The sequence below is a fragment of the Colias eurytheme genome, chromosome 1 (genome assembly GCF_061535395.1).
Source record: "Colias eurytheme isolate Ceu_HAF_F1 chromosome 1, ilColEury1 Martin Lab GWU primary, whole genome shotgun sequence".
NCBI lineage: Eukaryota > Metazoa > Arthropoda > Insecta > Lepidoptera > Pieridae > Colias > Colias eurytheme.
In genome coordinates, this window is record NC_142980.1 from 2,135,855 (window position 1) to 2,146,033 (window position 10,179).

At 30.8% G+C, this 10,179-nt stretch overlaps 1 long non-coding RNA gene across 2 annotated transcripts; it reads right to left on the reverse strand.

Moving 5' to 3' along the window:
- Positions 1-7,538: 7,538 nt before the first annotated feature.
- LOC149910889 (uncharacterized) lies at positions 7,539-8,382 on the reverse strand. Of its 2 annotated transcripts, none has more exons than XR_016456817.1 (3): positions 8,065-8,382; positions 7,881-7,960; positions 7,539-7,806 (listed from the first exon to the last, which is right to left on the reverse strand). It is a non-coding gene; the product is annotated as an uncharacterized LOC149910889 (long non-coding RNA). The 2 variants fall into 2 exon arrangements; XR_016456814.1 differs by having other exon boundaries at positions 7,881-7,942; positions 8,065-8,375.
- Positions 8,383-10,179: the final 1,797 nt, after the last annotated feature.

The following is a 10,179-nucleotide window of genomic DNA, read 5'->3' on the forward strand; positions in this document are numbered from 1 at the left end:
ATGAATTTCAGCTCACGTTTATTCCCCTATACATAAATAATATTATAAACGCTTCGTTGTGATTATCACATCAAGCGGCTCTTTTATAATATACTGATTTAAAAAAAATTAGGAGGTCCTCATTGTGACTGTATTTTTGAAGTGAAACTCCTAAATTTTTTCGTTACGCGTGACATTTTTCCGTTACGCGTCATCTTTTTCTTATCCCTACCACGCGTGATTCGACGTATTTCTGTAGAGTTGCATATAATAGTAAATTATTTTTTGAAAAATAAAGTCATAAAGAAATTTCACTTCCTATGTGTGTACACTAGTACACCCATACATATTTTTTTTTGGATTTGTTATCTTAGAACTTTAGAATGGGTTCGATGATTATTTTTAATTCGAAAGCTTCCCGGTTCGTCCATTTAAATTTTGTCTAGTTCTGATAATTATAAGGTTTAGTTTTTTGTTAAATGTAATTAATAATTATTATTCTGTTTGTGGAAATTTATACGAAAATTGCACAAACGCTTTTAACATTTGAAACTATCAATCATGCAACGGTTCAATTTTATTATGATTGATATTGTACGTTAAATAAAATATTGAAAAGTGATTTATACAAACGGTATTAATGACACCTATTATTTTATAAGGTAAAATGAAAGCAATTTGTTAAAAAAATATTAATTATTGTTCTAACAAAAATGTTGTTTCTCTACAACCTGAACAAATGCTGTGAAGCAATCCATTTATATTGGGACACGAACAACTTTTAAAATAATTTAAGATGACAATTAAATAGCAATATATTTATTTATTTTGTAAGTTTCCTATAAAGGTATTGTTTAGGTAGAAAGGACATCAAAAACAAAAACATTTACATAATATTATCCGAATGCGAAAGTAACTCTGTCTGTCTGTCTGTTACTCAATCACGCCTTAACTACTGAAGCAATTTGCATGAAATTTAGTATAGAGATATTTTGATACCCGAGAGAGGACATAGGATAGGTTTTATCCCGGAAATCCTACGGGAACAGGTTTTTCTTTGAAAACGCGGGCGAAGCCGCGGGCGCAAAGCTAGTTTACTATAAAATCAAAAACAAAAAACGTAAAACATGTTTGGGAATCATTTTAAACGAAACAAATGATATTGAAAGATCTAAAATGTGTAGGGCAATGCGAGTTATATTGAGAAGAATGTATGAAATGAGGCAATATGAGCATGTAGAAATATACAACTTCAACAGACATTTTTGTTTGCTTATATGAATTAAATAACTATTTACCGCATTAGTTTTTAAGGCTCAGACAGAAGGTTTCCTCATCATTCTAGGAGTGCTCAAAGCTGTTCATCATTGCCGTAATACGGTAATAATATAAATAGAATTAATGTCTGTGAAAGTGGAGGAATGTTATATTTAAATTCCAGAAGAATCTATACTGCTACAAACATGAAATAGGTACTAATATTTATAGGTAATAATTATTATTTGTTCTATAAGGGCCGATTTTTCAATGCTTGGTTAAAACTTATCCGTCCAATAAAGTATTACACGATAAAATTAAAATTTCACGTAAACTGCCAAATACGGGCAATTAGAATACGTTTTTAAAATGGTAGTTTTATACATTATTCGACGAATAAGTTTTAACCAAGGATTGAAAAATCAGCCCTAAATGTTAGGTTACGAAGCCTTTATGAACAATCTGATGAAAAAAAGAAAACAAATGTTAGTACCAATGAATGCATGAAGATGATACAATTTTACCTACTGTAGTTAGAAACATACACAATGTTTAAATGAAAAGCAAGGGTTAAGAATCGTATACCTACTTTAGTAACCCGTTTATTAGTATTTATAAAGATCAAAATTTTAACAGTATTCCACGGTGAAGACAGTAAATAACTATTATTTTTTGTTAAATTAAGCCTAGCGGTCCCGAGCGCTCCTAGAGCGAGCGGTCCTATACCAATAAGTGAAGGTGAGGTAGAATGTGTTTTATTCGGCTATTTTCTCACATTTTTTTACCAGTCGGTCAAACGGAGTCAGTCTCAATATCAAATTTAAAAAGTATTTTACTTCATTCATATTCCACTATTACTATATCACATTTAAATGAGAATTTCATTACGTTTCTACAAATAAAACTCGCAATTAAATATTGAAACTACATGTTAGCTCATATACTATGGTCAAAGGAAACTTACGCAAATATTGTTAGTGTTTCATAAAAATATATTTCAAAGGGATGTTGACATTTATATTTTTTTTTTTTTGAAAACACATCTGTAAACAACTTTCGAAATATTAAAAACTCATCTAGCAAAATGTTTACACAACTTATTTGTACTGAGATTTCAATCACTTCAATATTTTTAATGAACATGGAATATGAGAAACACTTTAGTTGTTTAAGGTTGAATGTAAGGGCCTCATTATAAGAGAAAAATGTAATTAAATAGAAATTTAATACAAAATCTTACAACAACTATGACACGTCGATAAAATTAACGCAAAGTAATATTTTCCCATGTTAACTACTTCTCCAAGTTTAATTGTAAGCAAGCAGATAAAAATAGAATGAATACCAGTTCTCCCACTGAAAATATTATAAAGCCAATACTTACCCTGTATATTTACATAGTTATATATATAATTTACTTCCAAGTTCCAATATGTCCTTATATTGTCAGACTTTGAATAATAAAATTATCTACAATCTCAATTAGCTTTTAGTATAAACAAATACATACTTAACTTGGGTATTTCTAAGAAGCAGAGCGTCTTTCACAAGCGAATCTTCAAAAATAATGATTAGAAATAATGATCTAACGCGTACCCGCAGCGACAGAACCTGACTCAGACAAGGGTCTCCGCATAATAAGCCACATATTATGTGTTTAGGAACAGTGCTCAAAGTCAGTGCATCATTGTCAAGTGCTTTACAGCAAACCACCGCTGCGGGAGCGTGGGTACTGGGTACAAAACCACTCGTAAAAGACCCCGGCTTCATTAATTATTAACGCGCTTTTTACACCACATCTCCGATCGTCAGGGGTCAGCAATAAATGGACAAATTGGTAGTACACGGAAAACAGTAATGAAATCGAACATTGTTACCATGGTAACGTGTTATATAGGTATATCATTTGAAATTTACATGAATCAAATTGAAATTTTCATGAATCAAATTTAAATTTTAAGCGGATTAATTATCTCTGGATGCCAAAATGATAATCAAATTTAAGACGTTATGATTAGATTTGATTTTCAATTGATTGGGTAATCATTGGGTTTACAATGTCCTTAATTAAGTATCATTTTAGGTTTGCATTTGACGGATATTAATGATTTTTGTCTGCTTCTTACAAATATATTTAATAAGATGTTATGTCATGAGGGTTATCGCTCACAGCGAGTAAATTTATGAATGCCATCATTATAGACTAGACTAACTATTACTACAATTAAACATTAAAAGTACCTACTTTTAAAATAACTTTTGTGGAAAGATCTTGTACTTTTATTTCCAACATATTCTTAACTACGATTCTTTAAATAAATTCAATATAATCAAAGATGAATAACCCCTGTAATAGAATTTCACGTAAATTCTATTCAACGTGCATATATTGTACGTAAGCGGTAAGACACATAGTCTAGATAATATTAAAGTAATTTGTCATAGTACAAACTGCATGTAAGCATGGAATTATATCAGAAAATGAACTTTTGAACTGTTCGTGTTAGGAAATTTTACACCATTTTCGTGATAAGCAGAAAATATCGTTATGCACCAATAGATGATTTATGATTGAAGTAAAATGAGTTTATTTGGTGCATAATATAATAGTTCGTTTTATAATTAATCAAAAGAGAGAACAGTATTATAAAAATTATAATATTACTAGCGATCCGCCCCGGCTTCGCCCGTGGTACCTACATGTTTAAACTATCCTATCTCTCAAGTTGGATCGAACTGCACATGGTGTGCGAATTTTATTATAATCGGTTAAGTGGTTTAGGAGTCCATTGAGGACAAACATTGTGACACGAGATTTATATATATTAAGATAGCAAACAAGTAGACTTATAACATCATCTATTAATCAAAGCAGTGTAACTTATAAATTGCAAGGAACACATAAATTACACGAATAACTTCCACATAATTCTAGAACATTCGACCTAAATAAACAGTCCTCACTCCGATTCAAATCACATAATTGAAAGGGACAGTTCAAAACAATTTCGCGTTTCATTAAAACTAAAAAAGTTTAAATGGAGTAGCAATTACAGGCGCTTCAGTATTAAGTTTTTTACAGGAAAGCTGGCGCGTATTTAATAATGAACGTTGAGTAAACCTTTACCGTATTTACCTCGGAGTAAGGTTAGCTTTCTAGTAGGTATACTGTCGGACCATACCGAGTCATTTTTTATTTATTAACAGTTTTATCGCTTGTGTTGTGTTCAGGAAATTGTGAGCAATAAACAGGTTATGTACGTATAGCTATAATTTAGGCTATAGGTGCATAGAGGCTATAGAAATGTTATATGTATATAGTAAACTATTATTATATTATCGTCTTATATCTTTTATATAAAAATGAATCGCAAAATGTATTGATAAGCGCATAACTCGAGAATGGCTGAACCGATTTCGATAATTCTTTTTTTATTATATTCCTTGAAGTACGAGGATGGTTCTTATATAGAGAAAACGTAAATATTATGTACCACGGGCGAAGCCGGGGTGGACCGCTAGTAATTAAATAAAAGTTTAGTGAAAAACGATAAAGCTAGTTAAACTTGGAATAACCGAAAATTAAGACAAAAATAAATTAATGTTAAGTAGTTATTTAGGTTCAACGATACTTTTGAACAGATAAGAATACATACATTATAAAGGCATATTTTATTAATAAGTTCTTCATGACTGCATGTTAGGAAATCGTTAATTTTTAAGAATTATTAGAAAGGGATATGAAAAAACAAGCAAAATAAGAGATTCAATTAATTTTTGATTTATTATTGACGTGAATTTTGTTGGTGTTATTGATAAAAATTGAATTGTAAACTTTACGCGTAAAGACGTACTGTGTAAACATAAATTTGAAATATCTAACAGAGTACAGAGACTGAGTTTTTGAATCAAAATAAAAAATGTACGATATTTTTGTCCACTACCACGTTGTTTTAACGAAATACGTCAGTAAGGTATGAATTTTTTAAAATGCCTTGAAAAACCAGGGCCGTTCACCGTTTTATAATAACTGAATCAATTTAAATAAAAAATATGGACGGACGCACAATGATAAAATTTTGCATCGATATTCACGTCGGAGTTATTGTTAAAATTGCGATATTTAATTTCGTCTCGAGTGTTTTTGTTGGTAATACCTATTCAATTAACGCAAATTTAATTGTCGAGTTTCGTTTGAAATTTTCCTTTTGTAAGAACGAGTGTCAAATGGCTCTTGTGATATCAATTGACAAAGTTCAGTCGAATAATTAAATATGTTTTCAACAGACTCGCATTATTTAAACTTTATTTACTCATATTATTTTCACAATTCACATGAAGACTTACTGAAATCTCATAAAATATATAAGTATAATAGGAATGTTCGTCTTTTACTACCATTACGCTAAAATGAGAAGTTAGCATGTTTTGAGAAGAACTAATTCGCTACTATAATAACATAACGTTGCATTATTTCATTTTTAAATTATATCTATATAAGCATATATAAATCTATGTACCTACATTTATACAAAAAATCGTGTTAGTTACATCTCTTATCTATGGCAGCAGAACGGACTATTAATCCTATCCTTTCTAATAATAATATATTATTACCTATAAATGCGAAAGTTTGTGTGGATGTATGTGTGTGTGCTTGTTAATCTTTCACGCAAATACATACTACTAAACCGATTACAATGAAATTTAGCACACATATAGAGGGTAACTTGGATAAACACATAGGATAGGTTTTATCCCGGAAATCCCACGGGAATAGGAACTATGCAGGTTTTTCTTTGAAAACGCGGGCGAAACCGCGGGCGGAATGCTAGTTATTTATATTTATTATATTAGGAGAATAACAGCGAAATTTTTTAAACATAAAAATAGTTGTCCAGGGCGGAGATGTGGCGAGCAGCTAGTCTTTTTTTATAAATCCTGACTGACTATGAACACAGAATTAAAACTACTTCTAAGTTGACATGTGGTTGTGATATTTTGTGCCATTCTTTCTTTGTTTGTAGAAGTGCAATTTATCTCGGAAACGTCACGTTAAGTAAATAGTTTTGTTATCTAAATTTTCCTTTTCATGAATAGAATTGTAAGACCCATAAAACAATCGTAACTTAAGACGATACACAAAAAAAAATCTACTGCTTGGCGGGCGGAGTCTAATAGCTCGCTATCGCGAACGCGGGTGTGCGCGAAGTCATTCTTGCAAACTCGCCGCGCTGCCGCTGGCCGACTCGGGACAAACATGTATGGAGTCGTCATATTACAGTTATAATATTCTTATACATATATTTAATTGTTGATTTATTGGTTTTATTCTATTCTTGCTTATAAACAAATAATCTTCTTTTTAACAACTACTTAGACATTATTAATAATTATTATTATTTCGTAATGTTTACTTTATTACAAAATAATACAGGTTATAAATAATCTTTAAAATAACAAAAAATATTGTTACTCTGAAAAAATGAAATGGTACTCAATAACGCGGACTACTGAATGGATTTAGATAGAATTTGATGCTGACGTAGATATTACGTCATGCCCAGAAATGAAAGGTAATATTTCTGAAAGAAGTTATAAACCCTAATTCTTCTCAGTCAAAGTCAAGAGTGGAAGATATCACTAATACAGTAAAACTGATGCGAAACTTTGGATGTTAATTTGTATATTTTTTTGTTAGTTGTTACTTAATCACGTCAAGACTACATTACCAATTTTGATAAAATATAGCTAATTGCCTGGATTTACACATAGGATACTTTTTATCCGAACTGAACACTTCTGTGGGATAAGACAGGATTCACGATATAATCTAATTCCACGCGGTCGGAATGATATTTTTTTAAATAAAAAAATTGTTTAAAAAAAACACAAAATGTATTGACGCATGTATTTATTTTTTGCACTCTATTATAATTGTAATTATTCATTACAAATAATCCAAATAAAATAGCCAGAACAAAGTTAGGCCCTGGTAGGGTAGGTAGGCAGGTACAGCAATGTGAGACGAACACTGGCTTATTTATACCAATAATAATGTATTATAAACATTAAATTAAGTTTACTTTCTAACAACAAAAATACATAATATTAGCTAATGTGAAAGCGAATCAACCAATCATCCCACAAAAATGAAATGTGCACACAAATATTCATCCAAATCGTTTCATGTCATTAGGAGGAGTGACTGCAGCGCCATCTTCCGGGCCCAATTGTGTTTCCAGATCACCCAGGAACTCAATTTAATATACTTACAAAATTTTTCGAAATGAAAACTCACATTACTATGTAAATATGAATATAAACCTGTTTTATTACTAAGCAATTTCCCGCACAGGTGTAGTAAGTATAAATGAAATAAATATCAACATCAAATTCTTTATACAACATACTTATCTACCACCTTCTAAGAAATGTAATTCTTGAAATTATTTCGTATTTTTTTTAAATATAATACTACTCCAATGAGCTCCTGTTCCATATTATGTCCACCATACTTCCACTAAGTTCACCATGATTTTTTATTTCTTTGCACTTTGTTGCTTTTTGCTAAAAATCGAATCATGCGATAAAACCAGTAGAGCTTTGATAACATACATTTTTGACTGAATAAAGGTACTTACGAAGGAGTGGATTCACATTGTGAACAATCAGTGGGTTTATTTTCCTTCTGGATTCCGGATTTCTGAACAGATTATTTATGCTATAAATAAAAAAATCTTACACATTCGTTATGTACTTAAAATAGGGGTACATATCAAACATCGTCTATAATACAATTATCATCAAATTTAAAATAAAACCAACTTCATTAATTTGTTCCAATTGTAAGCATTCTTTTTCCTCCAACCTTTATGTTTCTTCTTCTTATTTTCTTTATTGTCCCCATTTGTTTCATTTTGTCTTATCGTGTTGTCACCCTTTTTTACGATTGCGCGAGCGACACAAGTTCCCCGTGTGACGGCCGTAGCGGGAATGACTCGTGCAGCGATCGGGGTAGGAAGGTACAGGGCGGCTCTCGGTATATTGGCTGGTCGCGCGCTAATTTCAAGTATTTCTTGTTTATTTCAAAACCATCGCATATTTCAAAATTCTAACACGGTAGACGTATAGGTTGTATATTTTATAGTTAATATCCAAAAAGTCGTAACTTTACGATTGTTATTTTGAAGATGCCACAGATTAAAAAAAAATAACAATGATAACTTTGTATTTTTTTTCTATCGAGAAAATATCATGGAATCATGTTTCTAAAACGGTAGACGTATTGTGTTACTATTGAACTTTCTTGTCAAGAATTTTCATCACGACAACTTTAATAATATAAAAATTACGAAGGTTTGAAAAGGGCCGTAAATGTTAGAAAAATTAATTCATCACCTTAATAAAGATTTATGATGGTATCAAGTTTATAATCTAAGTATCGTTAATCAATAAATTTACATAACATTAACTATGTCTTAAGAACAAAGGGCAATCGGAAATAAATGGAATTGGTGGAATTTTAGCTAGGAAAATAGCAGTTCTAAAAAACGGGACATTTACATTTATGATGTTTTTTTTTCTTTTTCTTTGAAAATTTGTATCTTTTGAATGAGAGATAAGTAAGGTGAATCACATTTAGATGTTGAACCATATCTTTTTGAATAATCTCTTTAAATAAATAAACTTTTATATCTTAAAATATAACGTCAAACCACAGTCAAAAGAAAAATAAAGTCTTTGAAAAGAAGACCTTTTCAACAGTAAAGTATCAACTTACAACTCAAATCCGAAATCTCAGGGGTTCCGCTGCCAAAAGGTTCGGCCTTCGACTATAAAATACACCTTTGAGCCAAATTACTATTGCATCAGAATGACCCGTATTTAGAATCAAGAAAACTTTGAATAATAACTTAAGCTCCAAAATATTTTCCTTCGAGAACGTAGGTTGTTCATATAAATTTTATTAAAAACAAACTGTAAACAGAGTACGAACGAAGTTAGATTGCTCAATAATATATTGCGTACTTACGGTTAACTTAGACTAATTACAAACCTATCCATATAAACCTAGGGACGGACGGAAACCACATAAACCATGATGAAATTTTTCATTTAATATATTGTGTCCTTAGGCTAACTACTAACACTAAATCAGACATGAAATTATAAGCCTGATTCAATCTATGGGTAAAGCCGCTTACTCTAATGACTACCCGTCGATTCTTGAATAATAATATAATAGCACAAGCAAGCAGCATTTGATTGAGCACATAGTTTAATTAACATTATAATCTCACTTTCGATATGAATCATCATCACTTTTCGACGACGCGGTTGGCGCAGTGGTAATGTAACTGCCTACTGAGCCGACGGTCCCGGGTTCGATCCCCGGTCAGGGCAAATATTTGTGTGATGAACTCAATTATTTGTTCTTGGGTCTGGGTGTTATTATCTATAATATATGTATTTATTAAATATCATATTTATCGTCGCCTAGTACCCACAACACAAGCCTTAATTGAGCTTACTGTGGGACTAGGTCGATTTGTGTAATAATGTCCTATAATATTTATTTATTTATATTTATTTATTTATTAATTTTAAGTACATTTAGACCCAAAACTCTGTCAGTATCTCCCGGCCTATGTCTGTCAATGTTTATAACATACGATATTGTAATTTACTATTCTACACTAAATTTTAACGATTTAAATACCACATTAATTGCGTGATATAACGTTTAAAACAGTAAGTTGTAGGAACTATTACATCCGTATAATGACTGTTATTAAGTCCACCCTAATTTCTTATTTTGGTAAGCTAACAAACCAGATTTATTAAAATACAAAATGTCGAATACATAATATAATATACTCAACTAAATTTATATAAGCGCAGTCTAAGAAAATTAAACTATCCAGTATTATATAAAGTAAA